The sequence below is a fragment of the Chiloscyllium plagiosum genome, unplaced genomic scaffold, assembly GCF_037043375.1.
Source record: "Chiloscyllium plagiosum isolate Xiang-an unplaced genomic scaffold, Cpla_swu_hap1 HiC_scaffold_24, whole genome shotgun sequence".
NCBI classification, from domain to species: domain Eukaryota; kingdom Metazoa; phylum Chordata; class Chondrichthyes; order Orectolobiformes; family Hemiscylliidae; genus Chiloscyllium; species Chiloscyllium plagiosum.
The window spans coordinates 21,948,753-21,962,399 of record NW_028270162.1 but is presented as its reverse complement, the minus strand read 5'-3'; the positions used below and the strand labels follow the sequence as shown (position 1 = coordinate 21,962,399).

General features: G+C 38.7%; 1 protein-coding gene and 1 long non-coding RNA gene across 3 annotated transcripts in view; one reads left to right on the top strand and one right to left on the bottom strand.

Moving 5' to 3' along the window:
* Window positions 1-13,647, bottom strand: part of LOC122562605 (uncharacterized) — a 238,931-nt gene that overhangs the window by 47,240 nt on the left and 178,044 nt on the right. The gene's annotated exons all lie outside the window — the stretch shown is intronic.
* On the top strand, window positions 2,323-12,620 carry LOC122562609 (uncharacterized). The gene is made up of 4 exons (XR_015761251.1): window positions 2,323-2,565; window positions 3,194-3,262; window positions 4,795-4,862; window positions 12,485-12,620. It is a non-coding gene; the product is annotated as an uncharacterized LOC122562609 (long non-coding RNA).

Genomic DNA, 13,647 nt, shown 5'->3' with positions numbered 1-13,647 from the left:
TTTAATAAAGGCTCTTAGGTGGTCAGTTAATAGCCACATAAGGGCTCAACTGGCCATCGTCCTGATCAGCTGCTCCCCCAGGCAGGTGAGTCTTGGCCGGCCATGTTTGAAGGAAGTGAGGGCTCAAACTGGGAGCAATCCAAGTCATGGCTGGCACACAATGAGATGGTCTCTGAAGGTCAAGCCATTGTCTCTGACTCCCCCACCTTGCTATCTTGTAACAGGAAGATAAAGAACATGTTAGATTCCCATCGGAGTAGGCCTTCACAAGTGATCTCTAGGACCTAGAAGATGTCAACCTCTGATTGGCAAGCAGCTCCTGACAACCCAATGCTGAGGAGGCACACAATTGGGTCAGATTCTTGCCTATTAGCTATCAATGAGACATTTCAACAAGGGGGAATGACATGTTTATTGCCACCTATTATACTTGTTCCCATTCTTGGAGAAAAATCAAAGGGAATATCTCAGCCAAAGCCTTTACCCTACTAGTCTATATTAATGACTTATATGCCCATCCTGTTCTTGTGTTAGTAGCTGGGTTAGAAAGGAAAATACCAAGTAAATCAAGAAGCTTGAGAACAGCAGTATCAGAAATACAGATAGTGTAGGGATAGTTAGCCACATGAGATTCCTATTCTCAAGATGCATCAGAAATGAAATGTGTGCAGAGGCACCAATTTGAGGTACAGTGCAACCATAATCTAATAAAACAATAGAACAATCTTCAACCATCAATTCTGTTCTTAAAACGTGAATATGGTCAATTTCAATCACTAGACCCAGATATGCACCACAAATACATTCAAGAGAAAACCCTGCACTAATATCATCACTGATTCATTGTAGTGTATACACATTTTACTGGTCATTATACTTCTGCACTCCAGAAGTAACTGCCTTTATCTTATTCTCTCAGCTTGGGTAAAAACATTCTGCTTCAGATATAATCATCATAGTTTTAGTGGCATTGCCAGGAATCTAGACATTACAAAAATCTGGTGGGTGGATTTCTCTTCACAAATAGTGACAGAATTCTGCAGATTTCCAGCATATATCCCTTTTTTAAAAACCTATAAACATTTGTGCACTTGCGAACTGTTCCTGTGAGAAAAGCTAACCAATTAGCACAGGTTTCGAATTTTCTTTTAGATATACCCTCCAGATAAAGCAATTTCCACATGCTGTCACCCCTGAACACTATCTTCAGAACCTCCAAAATAAAAACACAGAGCTCTGTTCTTTCCAGATAGAAAGAACATGTGCTTACTGTGCCTGTTTCAACTGAACAAATAAATTACAGTCATTCTCTGGACCATGCCTTGACCAGAGTCAAACAACCTTGTTTAAAATTTAAAGAAAGCTTGACAGTTAACCGTCAGTCATCACTAAGAGACGTATTCCACATGGCAACATCTCTACCAATTCAGAATCTACTTGACAACCAACCAGCACTCTCGTCTTATACACAACAAATATTGTTTCCCTATACTTTGCCCAGATGCGTGCAAGATGAAAATAAGTTTTTGGACAAAGTTATGTTTTTTTCCAGCATTACTCATGTTGAATACTGTACCATTGTCTTGTTGTCTAAGACAGCGAATGGCAGGCTTTTTTGGGGGGTTCAATAAGAATACCTTCAATTTCATTCTACACTGCCTTGAGTTGGCAGTCACTTGTTTTAGGCATGATTGACACCCCACTAACATATCACTCAAGCTGCAATATTCAGTCGAAATCATCATGATCTAAAGGGGCCATGAGATGACATCAGTGCCTCACAATCACTTCCCAGCAGTACAGAAGTGACAGCATGTCATCTCACTGTGATTTGAGATTTTGTAATATGACCACAGCAAGTCCAATGTTGCTATCCATAGCAATTGATTTCACATCAACAAAACTGGACAAGCTCCTCTACAACATATGTAACGGCAGTTTGTTTATTCTTAAACAGAAGCCTGGAGCCAGAGATATTTCCTTTGTTAAACGTAGCAGTGTCATTGTATGTAGGCAGCAGTTCTTAACATCTTAATCATTTCAAGAAAAATGAAAACAAAACTTCAGCAGAAATTCACTCGGTCTGAAGCATTTTTATTTCTAAGAATGCAGTCATCATGCTGCTTTGTCCTATAGACGTCTACAGCTCAGTCTGTGTCCAATTGCAAGTGGCAACAGTACAAAGTAGGTTGATTCACGCTTTACACAGAAGCTCAGAATCACATGCAGCAGGATCACCTAGTGCCAAGGACATCCAGTACTTATTAAAAATAGATATAAGCACTTAAATGGCTCTGCTGATATTTGAGGTCCCAGAGGCTGGGGATTCCTCATGGAGCACAGTGAAGGAAAAAACAAGCATCAGATCCACTAATGAAGCAGTTATGGAGATGCAAATAGCCTGAGAACGGATCTACTTGCCGGTTATTCTACCGGAGAACTGGAATATTGAATGCAGTGAAAGATCATAATGAGAGTTCTCAGCCTTTGTCTGGTCTGATCAATTGGTTGCAGGTTGTGCCCATTGCTGGGTTATCTGTTGGTTCTTGGGTCATACACGTGAAGGTATGTGGACATGCAGGAGACCTGTGTGTGTGATAAACATGTGGTAGCAGGATGAAGTTTATCCAGGCTGCAGATTTTTTTTAAACATAAAATGAGAAAGCTTTAGAAATGCTCATAGATGAATTAAAAGCATATATCAGTGTTGATTCTACAGAAAGGCAATACTGGCAGTCTAAGCAGGCCAAAGTCTCAACACTCACTTAGCTTGCCACCATACAAAAACCAAAGAGTTTAGGAAGGAGCAGTTATAAAGGTAACTATAAAGCTTGAATCCTGAACAAGGACTTTTGTCAAGAACAAGACTGGAAGTTAGGAAGCTATTTTCTTTGTCAATGGATGCTGATAATATTGACCCCAGATGGGAACCTACTTTTGCAATTCTGGAGAAAACAGTTCCTGGTTAGCCTTTCTTATTCTCTAGTTATAAACGATATATATTTTGGGGAGGAAAGGGAGAGAATTGTGTGTGGTAGCATCCCTATCTCTGGGCCAGAAGGCCTGAGCTTAAGTCCCAAAATTCCACCTGCTCCAGAGGTTTGGCACAACATATCTGTACAGTTAAAAATATCTACAAACAACTCAAGTCCTCACTCTTAACAAAATGTGCTTTCCTTATCTTTATATATAGGAGGAGAAAGTGAGGTCTGCAGATGCTGGAGATCAGAGATGGAAATGTGTTGCTGGAAAAGCGCAGCAGGTCAGGCAGCATCTGGGAAACAGGAGAATCGACGTTTCGGGCATTAGCCCTTGGAAACGTCGATTCTCCTTATCTTTATATATAGCCTTGTGTAATTTCCCAGACATTTTGATTCTGTTCGAAGTCTTGGTCAAAAAATAAATGAAAATCTAGTATTTAAGGAAATACTGTTGGCATAAGCATATTGATTTGTTTGCAAATGTCTTGTGGGTCTCTGCTTCATAAAATATAACATAGCAAATGTAGAAATCACCAGCAATGAAGAAGTTGTTCTCAATTATGGAGCTGCAATTCTGAGGTATCATTTGAGAAAAATACTTCGCCGAAGATTTTCATGCTTTTTAAATCTAGTGCGCTGGTCTGGACATGTTCAAATATTCTACATTACAAATCTGCAGCACAATTGACACTGAAAGGGCTGAACAAGACTTCTCTTTTCTTTATATAAAGCAGCTCTCCTGCCCCCCAAACCGCGCCCCCACACACAATTGGTGCATTGCCAATATCAGCTTGTGGTTTTGATTTTAAAGCCAACCTCACAAATCCTCCCTCCTCTTGAACCCTGTCACATCTACTCAACAATACACAGGTACATTTTTCTGGGTTGTAATTTACTTGGTTACAAAGCAAGCTGTTCAAAAACACAAGGAGCTTACAGATACTCTTACTGAATTAAAAAATAAAACAAAAACCTGTATTTAAGTTTCCTGGGCCACCTGCAACAACATAAATGTTGCTCAATTTGTTTAATCTCCTGAAGGTGGGGAGAAACCGCAAGTAAATAAGGAGTCCAAGGAAAGTAAATGCTTCCCTTATTTCTAAAAAGCTACAGAATGTGAAGCGGTTGAGATTTCACATTATGATCAATGCTACCCAACGCTGGCAAGCTAGATTTCCTGATGACTTCCAATGGAGCTATCGGATAGGAACATTGAAAAAAGGTGGTTGAGCAATGACATTAATAAACGTCTTTAACATTGAAGGCCTTGGAAACACAGAGAATATTTCCATGTTGGGGTGGGCATTATCAGAATCCACCAATACAAGATATTCAAAATGGATATACATGTGCGTTGAGACATCCGAGAAGCATAGAGTCATGAGTTATGGGAAGGCACAGATCATTATTAGTGGTTTGGAGGAAGAGACAAGAGTTCAAAATGAAATTGCTTTAAATTACGAGCAGAGTCAAATATTTCTGACTGCAGCACATTTAACACAAAGAACTGGTCAGCAGCTAATAAAAATGGATATATGTGGAGTTGGAGGTAGAAATTATGGAAAGAAAAGTATTAAGGTACAAAAGACATGAATTGTTTCTGCCCATACCTCCTACTGCAACCTTGATCTTCTTTAAAGCAGTTAAGTGACTACATGCTGAGAATCTATTCCATGTATTCATTAACCTGCATAGGAGGGAGAAATTCCCTCAGTATCCCTAGTTTGGTAAGGGTTTGCATGCTCAGCAAAGTGCCCCATAAGTTAGTTCTTATTCTTTGTTAACACCAACTTTCTCCATCTCTCCCCATCAGGCATTGACTCTTTTCTGCAAAGCTGCCAGTTGGCAATGAATTGGAAAGCCATCCTACATCTCTATCAGGTATCAAATAGATCACCTGCCTTACTATGAACAATGCTACAGAAGTCTGACTGTAAGCAACCAAAATTAGGTTAGACAGCCCCTACTGGGGCATGTAACAAAAATACAAACTAAATGATTAACAGAAACTTATAGAGGGGAAAAGAAACTTATCAAATCAAAATAACATTGCCAATGGAGATGACGCACTTCATTCCTATGATACCCATCTGCCCTTAAAGGCCTTTAGCATGCTCTTGTAGACTACAATGTCCCTCTTAATAGACATCCGAGCATGGAAAGAGGGGCAGTCAGGCAGAATGACCCCCTCCACAGTCTGTGGCTGGACCTCTTAATGGGCTAATTTGGCCAGGCCCAGGAACATATCCATGAAAAGACCCTCCACCTGCCCACCCTCACTCGACTTGGAGTGCCCATAAATCAGAAGTATGGGGCACAGGTGCGACCAAAAAAAAATTCAGAGCAGCCTCTTCAAAAAATTAAAGAGGGGCTGCAAAGAGTCTGATCTTGAGTAAGTTGTATTGTGTTTCGTGCTTAATTTCTGACAGTTCAAAGTGTGTTTTGCATCTGTAGCAAAATGAAACAATGTGAGGTTTACCTAAAGGTACAGCTGCTATCTGATTGAACTCAGCAATTTATATAAAGCTCATGGAATCTTTCTATTAAGGAGTACAGACTTGAAGGGATGGGCTAAATCATTGGCAAAAGTGTCCCATAACTGATTAACGAATAAGATTATAGCTGGGGCACACATGGCAGAATTGATTGTCCATTGGATTTAACAGAAAATAGACTGAAAGTAAAGGATATTATTCAGTGAGGAAGATGCTAGGTACTGGTGTTCCACAAGGATCAATGCCGGGACCACTATTATTCACAGTTTTACATTTGCGATTTGGGCTTTGGAATCAAAAACATCATTTCTAAATTTCTCAACGGGGTTTTGATATAGATAAGTGTGTGGTGGTACAGTGGTACATTTGGCAGGAAAAAAAGGGAAATCACTTAATACTTGAAAAGTGTTGAGACTGGGTGTTTCAAAAGAACACTGGGAGAACTAATGTACTCATCAATAACATTGGTGCTACAGGTTAGCACCAAACAAAATTTCAGCTTCTTTTCTAGAGAGATGGAACTGAGAAATAGTTAAATTATGCTAAGCCCTTGTCAAACATGGGTCCGACCACGCTTAGAATGTTAACAGAGATACTGCAGAGGATGCAGAGAAGATTTATGAGCATGATATCAGAAATGCATTTGTATATATAGCAGGAAATTTCTCTTGAACAAGGTGGTTGAGGGATGACATTAATAAACGTCTTTAACATTGAAGGCCTTGGAAACACAGAACATTTCCATGTTGGGGTGGGCATTACCAGAAGCCACCAACATAAGATATTCAAAATGGATATACATGTGTGTTGAGACATCCGAGAAGCACAGAGTCACGGGTTATGGGAAGGCACAGATCATTATTAGTGGTTTGGAGGAAGAGACAAGAGTTCAAAATGAAATTGCTTTAATTACGAGCACAGTCAAATATTTCTGACTGCAGCACATTTAACAAAGAACTGATCAGCAGCTAAAAAAAATGGATATATGTGGAGTCAGAGTAGAAATTATGGAAAGAAAAGTGTTAAGGGACAAAGACATTATTATAGACTACATTAGGTCATAATTCTGTAAAACCAATCTGCTTCTTCTTCCTTGGGATTAAACAATTAAATTTCTGATTAACAGACAACTAACATGAAATAATTTAGCCATGCCCTGGGACAAGAGTGAAGACTTGTACAAAATGTCTGTGTGTTGATATTGGATGGACTATAGTGCATTTATGGGAACATTGAAAGCTTACAGGCATCTTAATATTTTCTTGATGGGATGACTGAATAATTCATTTAAATCCAAATTTATTACCATATGGAGTGGGCGAAGTGAACAGCATAGATGCATTTAGAGGAAGCTGGTAAGAAAGGAATAAAAGGACATGGTAATGGTGTGAACTTCAGAGGGGTAGGAGGTAGCTCTTGTGGAGCATGAACATGTATATCAATCTATTGGATCAAATGACCTGTTTCTGTGCTATACCATGACACATATGTTAAATCAAATATTTAACGAATATAGCAACCCACACCTCACACCTTTAGTGTCTTGGTTTTATAGTCACATTGGGTTCAAATTGCAACTAAATTGCATAAAGAAAGAGTAAATGGCATAATGTAGAAGCTACCACAGGATTGAGAAGTACCTCTCTAATCTTCTCCAAATTATACTGAGCTTTTCACATGCTGTGGTGGCCAGATGTGTCCAGTGTTGAGTATTTCATTGCACTCTTAATGTAAGACTTTTACTCTCATATCTCTAAATCCATGCCTGAAAAAGCTGCGATCCCGACACTACTTCTGTTCACCAGTATATGTTCTTTGCCAACCAGATTCCTAGCCTCTCTTTCATTCTATGCTCATCCTGCATGAAGACTCAAATACATTCTGGAAAATAGCATGTAAACAACATTCATGACTTTCACCTTCATCTCTCTGTCTAACAACTCCTACCAGATTGTTAGTTAGTCACAGCTTGCCTCAGATAACATTGACTCTCCCTCATCAGCTGAAACTGCTTTGTCTCAGATGGCGCATTCTGATCATCTCTCCATTACTGATGACAAGTTCACCGCAGTGCAGAAATTTAGTTTTTCCTTGTAAAGATAAAGGTACATTATATGCTACTTCCAAAGCTCTTCTACTATTCATAAATCCAGTGAGCACTGGAAGATTGTAACTATAGTTCCCTCAAATTCCATGTCAATTTATTTTAATACCTTCAAATGGAACCTGTCAGAATCTACAGATGTCGAAAGTCTCAATCCCATTATGTTACCTGACATAAATGTTCTATTTACATATACATCATGTAAATTTCTCCACTTTACTGATCTCTACTTAGTCTTGTAGCTTGTTATTGTATCCTACTTCTTTACAGTGAAGGCCAAAATAATATATTCACCTAGCACTCCACCTCTATTACTCGCTTGTTTTAAATGAACAAATTTCTTCTTTAATACTTCCTATTGCACTCTTTGTTACTATCCTGAATACCATTTGCAAGACTTTTTCAGGCTGTCCCTTCCATATATGTGGAAACAAATTGTAAGTTAACTCCATTCCTTGGAATAAATTACCACTGCTGCTTATCACTGAAATGCATTTTTAAAAAATATCAAGGCTTTGAATGTATCTTAAACATCATTAATATACAATACAGGGATTAAGATTCCTTTTTGGGGGCTGAATCGATTCTAAAAAAGCTTCATTGTAATATCTCATTTGAAAGATGACATTTTGACTCACTTGTACCTTGATTTTACAAGTCCTGGAGAAGATTTAAATCCACAACATTATAAGTCAGAAGATATAGAGTCACAGAGACATACAGCATGGAAACAGACACTTCCGTCCAACTCATCCATGCTGACCAGATATCCCAACCTAATCTAGTCCCACTTGCCAGCATCCAGCCCATATCCCTCCAAACCCTTGCTATTCACATACACATCCAGATGCCTTTTAAATGTTGTAATCGTACCAGCCTCCACCACTTCCTCTGGCAGCTCATTTCATACATGCACCAACTTCTGCATGAAAAAAAGGTTGCCTCTTAGGTCTCTTTAATATCTTTCCCCTCTCACCCTAAACCTATGCTCTCTAGTTCTGGACTCCCCCAACCCAGGGAAAAGACTTTGTCTATTGTCCTGTCCACACTCTTCATGATTTTATAAACCTCTATAAAGTCACCCCTCAGGCTCAAACACTCAGGGAAACAGCCCCAGCATATTCAACCTCTCCATACTAGATCAAATTCTCCAACCCTGGCAACTTCCTTGTAAATCTTTTCTGAACCCTTTCAAGTTTCAGAACATCCTTTCAATAGGAAGGAGACCAGAATTGCAGGCAATATTCCAAAAGTGGTCCTGTACAGCCGGAACATGACCTCCCAACTCCTGTATTCAATGCTCTGACCAATAAAGGAAAGCATACCAAATACCTGCTTCACTATCCTATCTACTTGCGACTCTACTTTCAAGGAGCTATGAAACTGCACTCCAAGGTCTCCTTGTTCAGCAACACTCTCTAGGACCTTACCATTAAGTGTGTACATCCCGCTAAGATTTGCTTTCCAAAATGCAACACCTCGCATTTATCTAAATTAAACTCCAACTGCTACTCCTCAGCCCATTGGCCCATCTGATCATGGGCTACCAACAGTAGAAACTAGGTGATGTTCTGAACAATGTCTGCTCCCATTATGGTCAGTCGAAGGAGAAAGAAAGGAACTTGATGAAATAAAGAACCAATCAAACTGGCTTTGTTAAATTTAGTTAATATTAGAAAAGTGTAACAAAACACCTTAACAAACTCCTGCTCTTAGTCTGTGCCTCTTATCCTGTGCAATAGGGCACCAACTTGGTGCTCTCCACTATGCAGATTGATCAAACCAAACCCTCTGGGGTCAAACATCCTTCAGAATTTATGATAGATAATTATGCATGAGAAGTGGGAGCAAATAACTGCAGATACTGGAATCTGTATTGAAAAGAACAAATGCTGGAGATCAGAGTGAGTCAGGCAGCACCAATGGACAGAAAGCAAATGAATGCTTCAAGTCTGGGTGATTCTTCATCCCATCTAGACTCAAAATGTTAGCTTGTTTTCGCTCCATGGATGCTGCCTGACCAGTTGGTTTTCAGTGCATGCATAACGTGCTGTCATAAATTGGATTACTTACATTAACCCCAATGCAAAGAGCAGAAAGATGTACAAGTTTATTTTTAATTGGAAGGAGATGGATTTCATGATCTAATCTCAACTGTTGGTGCTTGGTGAAATTCATGTTCTCAGCTATCATTCAGGTCCCTTAACTTTCATGTTACAGTGGCCAGACTACACAACTAACTTATGCACTTGCTGCTATAACCGTGGTGATAAAGTGATTCCATCCATCACTCTGACAAATACACATATACAAGGAGAGAGCTTCCATGAAAATGAACTAGTGAGTCAATCCAAAATTCCACCTGTTAGCTGTGGTGTACAGTGTAGTTGGTAGCACTCGTGCCTCTGATTCAGAAAGTTGAATTTTCATTCCAGAACCTGAGCATAAGAATCGAACTTGAAACTCCAGCTGAGCACATTTTCCAGATAAGGAGTTATGATGAGGCACTGCCCACCCTCAGAGGTGGATGTCAAAGATCCTATGGTACTATTTCAAGGAAGAGGGAAGAGGAGTGATCCTGCCAAATATTTCTCCTTCAATCTACATCACTATAATAGATTATCTGGTCATTATCATTTTTTCCAGATGTAGGTTTGTTCGCTGAGCTGGAAGGTTCATTTCCAGACATTTCGTCACCCTACTAGGTGACATCTTCAGTGGGCCTCCGGGCGAAGTACTGCTGATAATTCCTGCTTTCTATTTATATGTTTGGGTTTCTTTGGGTTGGTGATGTCATTTCCTGTGGTGAAGTCACTTCCTATTCTGTTTCTCAGATGGGGTCTTACTCGATGTGTTTGTTGATAGAATTCCAGTTGGAATGCCATGCTTCTAGGAATTCTCGTGCGTGTCTCTGTTTGGCTTGTCCTAGGATGGATGTGTTGTCCCAGTCAAAGTGGTGTCCTTCCTTATCTGTATGTAAGGATACTAGTGAGAGAGGGTCATGTTTTGTGGCTAGTTGATGTTCATGTATCCTGGTGGCTAGGTCAAACCAAATAGAAACACGCACGAGAATTCCTAGAAGCACGGCATTCCAACCAGAACTCTATCAACAAACACATCAAGTTAGACCCCATGTACCACTCCCAGAAAAAGAACATAAAATGACATCTGCACAGGAAATGACATCACCAATCCAAAGAAACCCAAACATATGAATAGAAAGCAGGAATTATCAATAGTGCCTCACCCGGATGCCCACTGAATATGTTACCTAGTAGGGTGACGAAACATCTGGAAATGAATCTTCCGGCTCAGAGAGCAAACCTACATCCAGAAAATCAACCGGAGCTACAAATGTTCTCAGTGGGAACTAGCTGGAGACAAAGTGATATCTAAACATGAAAAGTATTTTGTTGGTAGTGGTCATGAAAGCTGCTAGATAAATATATTGCTATTGTATTCACCAGTATCACACTGAATACCTGAGTGAGATTGATTGAGATCTAGCAAGAATTGGTAGAAAGAGGGAAACAAGATATACTTTATTACAGTACTATGGAAACCTGCGTTCAAAAAGACTCCAAAAAAATTAAGACAGATCCCTAGATATCTGAAGAATCAAACAACCTTGATACTGATTTGAGCTGAGCCTTCTTGACAAAAAGAGTAAGCATGGAAACTCAGAGAAGGTCTGAGTAACTAAATAGACAGGATTCTTTGTTAGAATCCAACTTCATCGAGTTGATTTACATCTAATTTCACAGGTAAGGTGATCGCCAAGGAAAACCTCCTAAATTGCTACTTAAACAATAATTAAGAAAGACTTGCACTCATAACACTTTTATGATCACTTGATATCTCAGAGCACTTTACAAACAGTGAAGTACTTTTGAATTGGAGTGACTGTTTGTATGTAAATAGAAAAAAGGTTTAATATATAAGAAGCATTATTGGAAACACCATCAAAACTGCAAATATCACACTCCCATGGAAACAAAGTAAACAGTTTTAAAATAATCAACTCTTACCTCACTGCTAACACCCTCTGGCTCCTGCTAGATGCAGTACCTGTAGCTTCTTGTCTTGATCAAAGACAGAGGAACAAGGAGCTAAGACAACCAGATACCTATCCCTTTATTCAACAGCAGTGAAGATAAACATTCCACATCACTTTGAGGTCTAACACAGAAACCTTGCTATTTAAAATGTATGAGCATAAATAAGAAATTCACAGTCAATTTGGTTTTAGTGGGATCATCATTGGGATTAAGTATAACAGTTCAGTATAACAGAATGAAAACCAACACAACAAACAGATTTCTTCAGCTGGCTGCTAGAGAGCTATGAAAAATGGGGGTTTCTGAATTTCAACATACAATTTCATGGGTATGTACCCAAAGTACAAAACTGCCCTTAACTTCTCACTTGCATCAACATTAATTAGTCTGAAAGGCCACAAATAGGCAGCATGAGACGTTGTCACTGGATTACGCTTCAGAGATGTCACTTGTTAGGAATTGTTAATGTAGCAGACAAGTTTTACTCTGTTGAGTGATACTAATACTTAAAGCTCAAAATAGGAAGCTCCTCAGTAATAAACATTCCTAACAGAAGCACAAAAGAAATACTGTTTAGATTATAGCAACCTTTCCACATCACCAGACTGATGAAAAAGAACAGAACTTTATTACTTAACGAAATCCAGGGAACTGAATAGATAACAAAAACAGTTGTTTAATTATGCTACCTTTTTATATTCTGCATTATCAATTGCCCCATTCAAGGTAAGAGGTCTACCCTTATAATCACTCATTTCTTTCCCTTTTATATATTTATAGAATCTCTTACAGTGCACTTCTATGTCCCTTGCTTATTTACTCTCATACTTAATTTCTCCCTTCTAGATCAACCTCTCGGTCCTCTTTTGCTGAATTCTGAACTGTTCCCAGCCTTCAGACTTGGTGCTATAATCAAACAACTTTATATGACTCCTCTTTGTATCACATACTAAGCTTAATTTATTTTGTTAACCATGGATGTGCCACTGTTTCTGTACATTCTTTCACCAAGTAAAGCTTAAGACTTGATTTTTTTAAAAAAATAGCATTGAAAGAGGTATTTGAACTATTAGTGACTGGTGTATTTGTACTTTTGAAAACCTTTTGTTCCACCATCTCATCTAGCATTTAACCCACCAAATAATAAATGTATTCCTTATTCTTCCCACCAAAACTTACATGCATACACTTATGTGTCAACATTTTCTTGCCTCTTGTTTTTCAATTCTGCAAGTTCATTCATGTTCTCTTGTAATTTTCAGTCTTCCTCAGTGTGCCTAAACCCAAATTAGATGTTATCCACAATTTTACAAATTGGGTTTTTGATTTCAAAGTCCAAATTATTAATGATTATTTGTGAATAGCAGTGGTTCCAACAGTAGTCCATCAATTACCAGCTTCTCTCCTTTTCAATAACTACCCTTCATTCTGGCTCAGCTTTCCACTTGGAAAGCAGCTAGCAAGCTATTCTACTACTTGTCATGACTGCACTTTCTCCAATCTCAAGCCTTTTCCATTGGTCTATTGTGGGGCTCCTTATGTGAAAAGCCTTTTGAAAATCCAGATAAATTACATCTACTGCATCATATTTTCTACTTCAATTATCTCCTTGAAAAATTGAACAAAGTTGGTTAAGTAAACTTTTCTCCTTTGAAATCCATTATGGCAATATATTATTGCATTTCTCTTTAGTTAATACTCTTCCATTCTCTCCTTTAATAAAGTGTCCATTACTTTTTCCTGCCACTGACAGGTCTATAAGTCCCTGGATACGTTGTCTCTACTATTAAACAGAGTAAATGAGCTAAAAATGAATAGTGAAGCCTTGTCTATTTTTTCCACAGATTCTTTTAAAGTGTATTTATACAATCCATCCAGTCTGAGAGGCGTTTCTTTAAATTATACCAGCCATCTTTTCTAATTTACATGAATATCTCATCTATCATTTAATATCACATCCCTTCTATCTTGCTGGTAAAGTGCAAAGCAAACTATTTATTATAATGGCT